This window comes from Lactuca saligna, chromosome 4 (assembly GCF_052625555.1).
Source record: "Lactuca saligna cultivar CGN05327 chromosome 4, ASM5262555v1, whole genome shotgun sequence".
Lineage (NCBI taxonomy): Eukaryota > Viridiplantae > Streptophyta > Magnoliopsida > Asterales > Asteraceae > Lactuca > Lactuca saligna.
The window spans coordinates 166,963,953-166,977,312 of record NC_136420.1 but is presented as its reverse complement, the minus strand read 5'-3'; positions in this window follow the sequence as shown (position 1 = coordinate 166,977,312).

The window sequence follows — 13,360 nt, the reverse complement described above, 5'->3', positions numbered from 1 at the left end:
AGAGGTTGATGAACATCTACAGATGCCTATGGTTAATACTTATATTAGAAATACTTTTACGGGACTAACCCTTCCTCCCACCTGCTGTAGCTACATAGGACAATTGAACAATCTACGGATGTTCAAAGGTGATACATTTCGCTAATCGCGATGTCGTGTTAATCCTAATACAAAAGGATAACAATTACATTAGTACATTTTCCTGTTACTTTATTTTGTGATACATTCACATAAACGATGCGTTAGACTAAGTACTTTTAGTAATAGTCAAAAGAAAGGAAAAACTATCATTTTTACTTACAAAACATTCGGGTCTTGGTAGAAGACTACATTTCATACTGGTAGGAAATAAGGGATTTTCTAGGGTTTTCATTTCTTACATCAATTGATTCATTTAAAGATTTACAGGGCATTCATAACAGTTTTCCAAAACAAGGCAATGACACTTAAATACTTATGAATTCACCAGCTTTAGGTTGATACTCGCTTTCAAAATAACTTGTATTCTCAAGTCACTAGTAGACATGTACGATGGCCAGGTTTTGAGAAGACGGAGCACAAACAAGACTCGTCTTTTATTTTGATTGTATATTTTTGTGTCTTATTACATTGAAAGAAAACACATGTATTAAAACTTTACTTTTAATGCAATGGATGATGTTGTTGCTTGTTTACTACTTTACATTGTTGTGATACTGTACATGACTTCCTCCACCCCGGAACGTTTCCGTCGTTCTTGGTTTTGGGGTGTGACAAATTTTACTGATATCGAAGATGATTATGACAATATCAGTGAAATTGAGGCAGAAGAAGTTGTTGATTGTTCTCATTTATCTGTCATTAATGTCACTTTAATGGCTAAGGGTAAAGAAATTTGTAATGATTCATTGGAAAAGGTTAACACTGACTTAACCAAGTGACTGTTGAAGATAGCCAAAATGATAGTGAAAGTGACGACAACAACATTCCAATCAAAACAACTATTCCCAGAATTATTGTTGATCAAGTTTATGAGGAAACATAAAACTTCAAAAAAAAAGAGATGAAGGGAAAAAGGAACTCATCATCTCGAATTAAACTCGGTTGTTTATCCAAATTTCAAGTGTATATATGATGTATTGTTTCCAAATCAGGTGTTTGTTACATCTGGAAATGGAGACAAAGTGAATCCTGAGAACAACAAATTTGTTGTTGAAGATAACAAAGGAGCTTCGAAAGAAGGGTTTTTCTCAAACCAAATCACGGTTGAAAATACTCTTAATAAGAATTTATCTACTTTTCAAAGGCAAAAACCAAAATGAAATTGGGAAGTTAAGAAAGAAAAAGCAATTGTGGTTGAACCAACAACTGAATCAGTTTCTCAAAAAAAAATACGAAAGCTCAATTTTCTAAGAACAATTTCAAAAGCTTTCAAAAGAAGATGGTATTTCGATGTCCAAAGCAAGAAAAAAAAGTTTATTGGAAAAATGTCGAGTCTCGTAAGAAACAAAAGGTTTTGTCAACAAAATCGTTTGAACTGAAAAAGGTTGAACAAGTTAAGATTTCTTCACAAAATAAGTCTTTTGTTCAGAACAAACCCACTGAAAAACAAGATGATTTAGCAAATAGTCATTCAAGAGTTTCTAAACCAATTCAAAAATCGAATGCTCAAAAACCAAGAAATGAGAATTTTGTTCAAAACAAACAACAAAGGAATTTATTTCCTAATAATCAAAATGAAGGTTTTCACAAAAATATTTTCATAAAATGGTTTTCATCAAAATGAACAAAGAAATTTTCATCAATTTCAAAATCAAAGACATTTTTCGAATGGATAACAAGTTTATAATCGAACATCTTTTGGTTATAACAAATTTTTTCAAACCCATTTTCAAAATCATGAAAAACAATCATTTCCAAACAGAGATTTTACAAAGTTGGATGTTAAAAACAAAAGACACACCATTTAAACCAACACCACCTTAATTTCGCAATGTTGTTTCAAAGCATCTAGTCAAATCTTCATTTGTAAAAGGGAACTCTAACACAAAGAACATCAATTATTTGCTCGAAGGAAAAGGAAAACCTTGTCAGTCTAGAAAGTTTTATCAAGAGGAAATCAAGTCTACTTACAAAAGCTACTTGAATGAGTCCCAGACTGGAAGTTGTTCATCATTAGACTCCAATCCTCCTATTCGAAAATGGAAAGAAGTTCCCAAAGCAAGAGTTTACGCAAAAAGGACTACTGATGAAAAAGGGAAAGTCTATGTTGAACCTAACCAATGAATGATTTCATTTTGATACCTAAGTCTATCGAAGTTGATTTAATAGACAATTTGAAATCCAAAGTTCGAAATGGGGTCTTAGGTTCTTCATTTCATAATGCATTTCACTCTAATCACCCAGGACCCAAAAATCCTTGGGGACCTAAATTCTTTAATTGATTGCAGGTGTTAAGTGACGAGCAATATGATGATCAATAGTATATCGATAATGATTTCTCTCGTCACATGACAAGTCGAAAAGGAAAATCTACGAGATTATCGAAGTTTAGAGAATTTTGGAGTTGTAAAATTTGGAAATAATAAGAAATGCAAGGTTAAAGGCTATGGAAAAGTTACAAATGGCAAGTTCATAGTAAATCGAGTGGCATACATCAAAGGTATTAAACATAACTTGGTTAGTGTTTCACAACTTGTTGTAGGCATTGGTAATCAAGTAGTCTTCGATGAGGAAGGTAGTGTCATTTCTAAAAAACAAACCAAAGAAGTATTTCTCAAGTCTAAGAGGAAAGGAGATATTTTTACCCTTGACATCAAGCCAATTGTTGGTGTTCCATCAGTTTGTTTACTCTTGAAGGCGTCATCTGATGTGAGTTGGTTGTGGCATGGAAGGCTATCTCATTTGAATTTCAAAAATCTAAACAAATTTGTGGTAAATGAACTTGTTCGTGGCTTACCTATTTTAAAATTTGATAACGATTCGTTGTGTGTAGCGTATGAACAGGGGAAACAACATCATCAAGGTCATCCAATTGTAATCAATTCGAAGATCATTGAACCTTTGGAACTTCGTCACATTGACCTTTGTGGACCTTCGACTGTTGAAACTTTCAACAAGAAGAAGTACATATTGGTTATTGTTGATGATTTTTCACGGTTTACTTGGGTTTACGTTGTTCATCAGAAGTCATAAATAGCTCAAGTAATGATCAATTTCATCAAACATGTTGAACTCAGTTTGTGCAAGAATGTTAAAAAAATCAAAAGTGATAATGGTTCTGAATTCAAGAATCAAGTTCTTGACTCTTTTCTGGGTGATCGTGGGATTACACATAATTTTTTATCCTTACACACCACAACAAAATGGTGTTGTCGAAAGGAGAAACACGTCTTTATGCGAAACAGAAGGACGATGCTCACCTATGCGAATCTTCCACAGTATCTCCGGGCAAAAGCGGTTTCGACACCATTTTTCACTCAAAATCGATCGTTTATTCATCGTCATTTTAATATCACCCCATATAAAACCATAAAAACCAAAAACCAAATGTGAAAATTTTCCATGTTTTTGGTTGCATGTGTTTCATAATGAATCTCAAAGATAACATTTCGGATTTTCAGTCAAAAGCTGAGGAGGGGATATTCTTGGGATATTCGATCGACTCAGTTGCATATAGGGTGTTGAATAAGAGAACAAGGAAGATTGAAGAAACTTTGAATCTAAGGTTTTATGATCATTATGTCAAACATGTCAAAAAGTCTTTTCAAAAAAAGCCTATCATCATTGAAACAAATGAAGAGTCACAAATTACGAATTCTTTGGATTTTGATTATGACTTAATCTTTAGTGTTCCTGATAGGGCAATAGATGCAAAAAAATTAATGTTGATGATAATCAGATTCTTGAGGCATCGAAGCATTCTAATGATTCGAAAATAACTCAGGAGAATGTTGCTTTAAATTCCACATTAAACTCTTTAATACATATCGACACATAATTGATGATGCAAGGTGATCAATTGGAGGTGGATCACTTGAATTCAAATATTGATGTTGAGGGGGAGCATCAAAATTCAAATGTTGATGTCGAGGGGGAGTATGGATGTTTGACTGTTGATGTTGAGGGGGAGCATCAAAATATCAATCCAATTTTTGAGGGAGAGCAAATTGGATTTATTCCTTCTAATTCGAATGATCAAGTTGATGTTTTTCATGAGATGACTAGTAATGTGTCTAATGCAGGTAAAGGTTTAGAAACGAATGAAATGTTCGAAGATGCACCATTGGATTTTGATCATGCATATCCACCAATGGAAAGATGGACCCAAAATCATCCAAAAGAACAAGTTCGTGGTGATCCTTAAGCTAGAGTATTAACAAGAGCTCAACTTCGTGCTAAAACTGAGGTATTAAATGTGCATCAAGAATTTTGTATGTTTAATGTTTTCATTTTGAAAATTAAACCAAAGTCAGTAAAGGTTGCTTTGGAAGATCTTGATTGAACTGTTTCCATGCAATCTGAACTTGCTGAATTCGAAAGAAACAAGGTTTAGAGACTTGTTCCAAAACCTGATGATGTCTCGGTTATAGGCTTAAAAAGGAATTTTTTAAATAAAACTGATAAAGAAAGTAATGTGGTTCGAAACAAAGCAAGGTTGGTTGTTAAGGGATATTCGCAACAAGAAAGTATTGACTATGATAAAACATTTTCCCCTGTCGCGAGACTCGAGGCTCTTCAAATATTTCTTGCTTATGCAGCACACGAAGATTTTGATGTTTATCAGATGGATGTCAATTGAGCTTTTCTTAATGGAGTGTTAGAAGAGACCATATATGTTGAGCAACCACCAGGTTTCATAAATGATAAATTTCCTGATCATTACTATATTATCGATTAAGCTGTTTATGGTTTAAAACAAGCATCTCGAGCTTGGTATGCAACTCTTACCAGTTTCTTAAAACTCTTGAAATTTAAATAAGGATCTGTTGATCCTACTCTATTTCAAAAGAAAGTGGGGGATCACTTGATGCTCATTCAAATTTACGTAGATATTATTTTTGGTTCGACTGATCCTTCGTTATGTAGTGAATCTGAGAATATAATGAAAAGTCAATTCAAGATGAGTATGGAGGGTAAGATCAACAATTTTTTGGGTTTGAATATTCGTCAAAGTAGAGATGGTATTTTCATAAATCAAGAGAAGTATTCTCGAAACCTGCTTGAGAAGTTTGGAATGATGAATAGTTCAAAATTACGAGTATCAATGGTTGTTAGCACACTCTTAGGGCTTTCGTTGGACAAGACTGTTGTCAATATTACTTTGTATAGGAGTATGATTGGTTTGTTACTATACTTAACTGATAGTCGACCTTACATTATGTTTACTGTTTGTAATTATGCCAGGTATCAGCCAAATCCCATGGAACCCCATCTAATATTTGTAAAGAATATTTTTCACTATCTTAAACGGACAGTTTCGTTAGGTTTATGGTGCCCTTCGAAAACAGGTTTCTTTATTCAAGCGTTTTCCAATGCAGATCTTGGTGGATGTCAACTTCATCGGAAAAGACTAGTGGTGGATGCCAACTTTTGGACGGGAAGCTAGTTAGCTGCCAATCGAAGAAACAAACTTGTTTTTCGATTTCCACAACAAAAGCAAAATATGTTGCTATTACAACTTGCACTTCTCAAGTCATTTAGATACAAAGCCAACTTCGTGATTATGCAATCAACATGAAAAAGATACCTTTGTATTGCGATTCACAAAGTGTGATATGTATCTGCCATAATATGGTGCAACATTCAAAGACCAAGAATATATCACTTCAATATCATTTCATCAAGGATCAGGTCGAGGATGGAAATATCGAGGTTCACTTTGTGAAAACAACAGATCAACTTGTTGACATCTTTACCAAACCTTTGGATGAAAAGTCTTTTATCAGGATCTTGTCTGCATTAGGAATGATTGATGCAACTGTTGTTCCCAATTTAATTTCGTCATGAAATAAAGAAGAATTGAAACATCATTGAATGATCCATAAGTTACTGATCACGATTCAACGTTCGACATGCTTCGATTTCGATATTCCTTTGAATAACGCAGAACATACTTCGTTGTTTGAGCAGACTTGATGTTTCGAAGTCTATGTCTCAATGTCGCTGATCTTCATTTTTTTTTGTCTGATAACAAATTTTTTATTTATTTTCATAGTGTTTTTATAAAATCAAAATACCACAAGGATTTTCTTATTTTTTTTTATTTTTCATTTCAAAAAACAAAAATACCAAAAAGAATTTCCTATTTTTGTATTTTTCATTTCAAAAAACAAAAATACCAAAAAGATTTTCTTATTTTTGTATTTTTCATTTCAAAAACAAAAATTCCAAAAAGATTTACTTGTTTTTGTACTTTTCATTTCAAAAACAAAAATCGAAACTTTTTTTTTTGTTATTTTGTGCCTTTACTAATTGTTTGTGTAGTGTTCAATCAAAATACTTTGGTGGATTTCGCCTTGTGACAATGGGGGGAGGGTATAATTTCAACTTTTTGCACCAGTTAGGTGTCCCTTGAAGCATGTTGTTGTAGGTCGGCCCAAGTCTCATAGACTCAATGTGTTTCAAAGCCTTAATGGATACCTCAATATCAGTGTTCCTTCCCAACTAGGCTATATTCGCATTAGTCGACGAGCTACCTTTCTCTTCTCATGTCGAGTTAAGAGATTTCTGCATAGTCCTTATCATTTACAGAGGTACACTTTGATTCTTAACCAATCTTTTTCATCAACTTACTTCATCACGATTCACACACTTCACCTGCGTATCCTCAACATCTCTGGTATAAACCAATCAGAATGTAGATACTGCACAAGTATGTGTTAATGATCTTGATTCATGAGTCCGTGATGATTGTGAAACCCAAAATTCCCAACTTGTGAAGGAATTGACAGTGAACGTTATGTTCAAGAATCTAACAAAACACGTGTTTTAGTACCACACTTCGATATTCAAAGTCATATTCTTTCGTTATGAGTGGTCATCATAAAATGTTCTATACCCAAGACATTTTTGCCCAACAAGGTCCAGTACTTTATTTTTTTAATATGATTTCAGTCTGAATATCCATTTGATCTTTAGTTACTTTTAAAGTCTGTCTAACCACACTTGTCCCTTATTGCACTAGTCATACAAGTAATTTTTTTATCATATTTTAGTCACACCTATGTTAAGTTGTGGTAATGAACAAAATCGTGCCTGCCTTCGAAGCCTATCTAAACAATGCCCATCGATATTCCTGTACGAATATTTGATTGCAATTCACGGGATACCACACAAGTTGTTCGACACCTCTCTTGATGTAGAACAAAGTGATATTTTCCCGGGGTCTTATGATTTTATGTCAATTCTTTAATTAACATCATAAAACCAATTTATTTGTATTTTTTCTCATCTCACTCTTTAGCACACATTTGCACAAGAAATCCTTAAGGTCTTGAGTACTACCAACTCAAACCTAGATTTCAAAAATATGGGTATGATTTTGTTTCTCATACCAAAAGCAGATGAGCCATGCCTCAAAATGAAGGGTCAGTGACGATTCTTATCCTCTTGGGGCAAGCGAAACGATTGGTTGATGTGATGGTTTGGTTACTTCATGGTTTTCCAGGAAAAAGCGCTTATTACTTTTCATACGTGGCGATTTTTACAATCATAGGCCCATTTTTCAAGGATACATGTTGCATGATCTTATTGATAACCGCTTCAAATTCAAACTGTGTACTAAGTATAAAAGGATTTTGGGGGTCACCAATTCAAACTTTACGTATCATGGTTGAAGATTTTCCCCAAATTATCTTTCCTTATACTTATCTTTTCTCTCAAACCTTCAAACCCTAACAATGGTGGTGACCAATGTTCATGTTGATCCTTCTCAAAGCACTGATGATGCTTCATATCAACCTCTGTTGAAGATCCAGAGTTCCAATTATAGGGTTCAACCAGATCTTTCGAAATTCCCAGAAGAACTGCAGATGTTGATTTTTTCTCTCAATCATTCAGTTCTTTCCACTTTGATGACCGCTTCTTTCTCAGTTCTGATGACATGGTTATCATTGGCTGGTTCTACAGCCATGTTCAAAAAAAACTTCAAAAGTGGTCACATTCCAGTTAACCAGTGACAAGAAGTATAAGCTCACCAAGAAGCAGTTCTCTCAAATCTTGAACCTTCCAAATGTTGGACATTTCTATGAGGTTACCAATGAACATGTTGTTCACATGTTTAATGAGATAGGTCATCAACCCCTGGTCACGAAACTCAGTCAGTTTAAAAAGCCTTCTTTACCGTGTGTTTGTATAACTTTCTGTTTGGGATATTTCTTCGACGCTTGACAGGTCGAAGTGTTGGTCTGCATAAAGCTAAACTTGAAGTTTATGTTATGATTGTTGGATAATATTATGATCTGAATGTTGATTACGCTACTCAACTGTGGGATGAGTTTGGTGCTAGTATCTCACACACCAATGTTGCCAAGGGTGTGTCGTGTGCTAGATATTGGAGTCTGATTCTGCAAAAAGTGTACGATAAGGAAGGGATTCTTGTTTCAGCTGATGTTCCAAAAATTGAATTTGGGATTTATCAACATCCAAAGAATTTTAAAAATGACTCCGCAAATTTTCCTAATGTTGCAAGAATTATGGATGCTATGCTTCGCAAGGTGGATCCAAATAACCATGTTCTTGTTGCTTATCTTGCCACAATCAACCCTAATTTCAAAATAAGAGTGTTGTTACCATAGGGAATTGTAGGAACTTCAAAAGGTGGCAAAAGCTCCAAGAAATAATCAAGGGTTGAAAACCCTAAATCGGATCCTTATACAATCGAGAAGGAGTTAACGAAGCCTACTGTTCAAGAACCTATTATTAAGGATGTTCCAAAGGAAGTGGTGCCATCGAAAACTGGTGTTTTAAAAAGAACGAAGAAGCTAGCTCATAGACCTCATCATTCACCTGAAAGGAGGCCTATTATCAAAGCCGTTAATGAGAAGTATATTTCATCACCTAAGGAGGTATTTGTTCTTAAATCAAAGAGGATTTGCAAACCACAACTAAGTCGAAAGGGGGTGGTTATTCTCGAAATCCTACCTCCAGTTTCTCCAGCTTCAAAGAAACGTAGAGCTCATGCCACGATGAAGAAACTCAAGAAGAAGCAGAAGATATTACAAGATCCATTAGATGAAGTTGTGGTTGAGACAGAATTCAGAGATGAATGTGATTAGTCTCCACTTCGCAATCATAACATTGGCTTCGATTCAACTCCATCCATTGCTGAGCAGACCAGTGTCATACCATCCGAAGTCTCGATTGTTGAATCCGTTTCGGAGGAGGTTCGAATTTCAAGCATCACTGTGGACATATCCAATATGGACACAAATGTCAACATGGGTGATAGGATGTTGACTCATGAAGGCAAATGTAATTCGAATGTTTTAACTTAATCTATTCTAGTTTTATTCTTTCATACACAATAGAAACACCCAGTATCTACACTTCTAATTCCTTACCTCCATTTATTACACCTATACCTGCTTCGTTACAAGATTCCACTACTTCACCCACTTATCACAACATTATAAATCGACCTATTACTTCTCTTTTCCCTTCTCAATCAACCGAAGGTGTAAAGTCTACTCCATAGGTTTATCAAGATGATGATGAAGTTATGGTATCTTTTGTTGATATCCAATTTGATCCTGAGGAGGATAACTTTCCTGATCACATGCTTATGTCAGGAAAGCAATTCAAGATCTTGAATCGTAAGTTGAATTCCTTACTATAACTTTAAGCGGGCTCTGGGAGTTGAAATTCCGTGTTTGGGATCGAAGTTGATGTTCTGTTAAGAGCCCAAGAAATTTGGTTGTGAATGTTAATGAAGCAAACTAAATCGCAACATGAAGCATGTTTGAAGCGTCATGCTGATAATTTTCAATATGAGGTTAAGGATCTACGAGCAGTTGCTAAAGAACGTCATATTATGTTCATCGAAGAGGTTTAGAAAGTTGAGAAGGTTGTCAAGCTCCAAATCAAGGCAATCAAATCAGACATGTCGAAGGAAATTGCTAAACTTGATTAGAATTACTCACACCTTCCTTCTAAGGTTGATATAATTGTTGATGCAATTATAAGGATTGTTGAGTTGTTCAGTTTACTCATCACTAAGATAGATTCGAAGACAGAGTTTGATACCAAGGTGTTTTCTAAGCTGGAAGAATTCTTGGGGAGCTGGAAGGAATCTCTTTCGAAGCTTCATGTTTCTCCTCCTTCTTCGATTTCTCAGGAGTCTCTTTCGAAAATGCTTTCTACCTTAGAGAATAATCTGAAAGTCGAACTTGCTCCTGTTCTACAATTAGTGAAATTGATGGCAACAGATGCCCCATTTGTTAAAATATGGGTGCAAGGGGGAGAAAAAGGGGGTTGGCTCTGGTTCATCGAAGGATACTCATGGGGGAAAGGTTGTTGGAAAGGTGATGAGGCCTTGGACGATTTCTAATCTGACTGCTTAATCCCTAAGCTAGGAAACCCTAATCTGACTGCTTAAGCCCTAAGCAGCCCATGGATTCCTTTCTTAAAGGCCTTGGACGATTTCTGATGGGTTTCCCCATAGAATTCGTCCAACCTTATATAATAAGGTAATCCATAGCCCAATTGCAATTATCTTATAATTACAATTCCAGTCCCTTAAGTTTAATTAATCTCTTTTAGCCACAAACTTAATTCTTATTAATTCTTGACTAATATTAATTAAACAATATGACTTCTCCTTTAATATATTATTCTCATAATATATTAATAAATTATATTTAATCCTTTCTCTCCATAATTCATCCTATCAAGTTGCTTTGGTGAAGGCAACTTAAAAGGATCATGCACCATCGGGTCAAGTACATACCAAAATAGTTATGGACTTAGACACCAATCTAACAATAGGGACAGACTTAATAAGAGTAAGTATACCTCCAATTGGCAAAATTTTCTCCTTTCACCATGCCAAGTTAAACTTGAATCTATCAATAATAACCATCCATGCTTGGACCCGGTACATCTCCTTACCAACCGGAAACCGAAGTACATGAAAGGAAGTTTAATAACAGCGCACTTAATCACTCCATCCACATGCTCAACATTTATAAAAAAAGACCCAGTTCCAAACAATTTACTCTTTAGTAAGTTGATCATAAGGTCTGAAACAAGAAAAAAACAACATAAAATCCGCAATATACGTCTAGCATTTTCTTAAGACCAATCACAATGGAAAACCGTATGAGCACCATAAAAGAAGTTTGAGACATCACCTCACCATCACCTAGCTAGCTGAAACTATAACATCAAAATTTTCAACATAAGTTTTTTATTTTTATTTTTATTTATTCAAATATATCATAGTATAATTACATTATGCGGAAGATGTGATGTGAATGTGCATGTGTCCAGTCAAGTCATGCCCTTCTCATGATTCGAGGAAATACCTGAAAACATTTATAATCAACCAGGTAAGCACAAAGCTTAGTGAGTTCCTCAAAATACCATACATCACAATATATATACAGCCCAGGTACACCACACCTACCTACCTAGGTACCTCACACCTACCTACCTAGGCACACCGTGCCTATTGGTAGTTGGAAAGGATGGCTCTCGCGTGTGACACATGGCGGCTTCTAGCTGGTCGATGCAAGTAAAATCTTCAATCTTCAAAATGTTGTATCTTTCACATACAAGCTTCGTTTTTGACATTTTTTATATTCACGCGTAGCTATAGACAAGTACTACAACTTTCATTTAGTCATTTTTGGCTAATTCTCATTCGATTTTAATCTTAATAGTCTATGAAGATTACACTGCAAAAAACCGTGTAAAATTCATATATTCTTCATACGGACTATGTTCTCGACTGTATTTATATCGATGGATTGGTATTTATGATATCTTCAACTCTCTTTTACACTGTTTTGGCTAACACTCAACCAATCTTAATTTTAATTTCTGTGTCGCACACTGTTGCACTGAAACTTCAAAATATCATAACTTCCTCATACGAAGTCAGATTTGGATGTCCTTTATATGCATGTTTTCGCTTTTACAATTACTACAACTTTCTTTTATATTGCTTAGCCTAATAAGCGACCTATCTCCAACTCAATTTTTACGATACGTTTTATCATATAGAGCTGAACTTGGAACTTCAAAGAATCATAACTTCTTCACACGAAATCAGATTTAAGCGTTCTTCATATCTATAAAATTCATATTGACGTCTTCTATATGTTCATGATGATTACTTTGGCTAAAAAGTAATATATATCTACTTAGAACTTTATAAACAAATGTTTATATTAATTTCTACTATAAAGGGAAAATGGGGTGTTACAGAAACCCATAAAAGGTGTTGGTCACCTTAGCCGTATGCAGAGCAAGGTGTACTCGTTCCATGGCTAAAATGAAAAGAAAAGGCGAAAGCGGACCACCCTCTCAAAAACCATGTTGAACCATGAACTCGGGGAACTGTTCACTAGAGCAGACGCTCCAGCCAACATAAGAGGAGATATAATCTAGTTGAACACCTGTGCCAAATATTATCGAACCCCATAATCCTTAGACTCCGAAAGATACTCCAAAGACAACGAATCTATACCTTCTTAAAATCAATTTTGAACACCATTAATTGTTTCTGTCGTGCCTTACAACGTCCCACTATCTCTTTAATCATTAAAGGACCATCAAGGATCTAATGACCTTTAATGAATGCTAACTGCTCCAAACTGATCACCAAATCTATCACCTCATACAACCTATTTGTAATTTGGTCAGTATGACCTATATCTATAAGCAGGAACCGAAGAGCTCTTATTCATCATGCACATAGTTTTTCACATGTTGCATTAGGAAACTAGCTATGAATATTATAAATGTAAACACAGTTCATATGGTGTTGGGGAACATAAGTAATAACTCCTGAAATATTTGAACATGTAACAAAGTCAGGTTGAGTCATTCCACTGGTACGTTCTTCACCAGCGTATTTTAGCAAACTATAACTGATAACGCTATGAATCGCCTCCATTTCGTAAAATTAGAATCACGATAACTAGCAACACCACATAAACTTATCAGATGAGTTGAAGAAACTTATCAGATTCCAAAAAAAAAAGCTGCAAACTAAATCCAAATATGATCGTGACATCTTTCCGGTTGGCTTGATTTTTCATTTTTTTTCCATTCAATTATTGGGTGAATTAATTTGATGCCAGTGCATTGTTGGTGGGTTTAAGTAAGGCATGCTTTGAAGATTATTTACATTCAAATAGAGATTTTGGGCTGATGT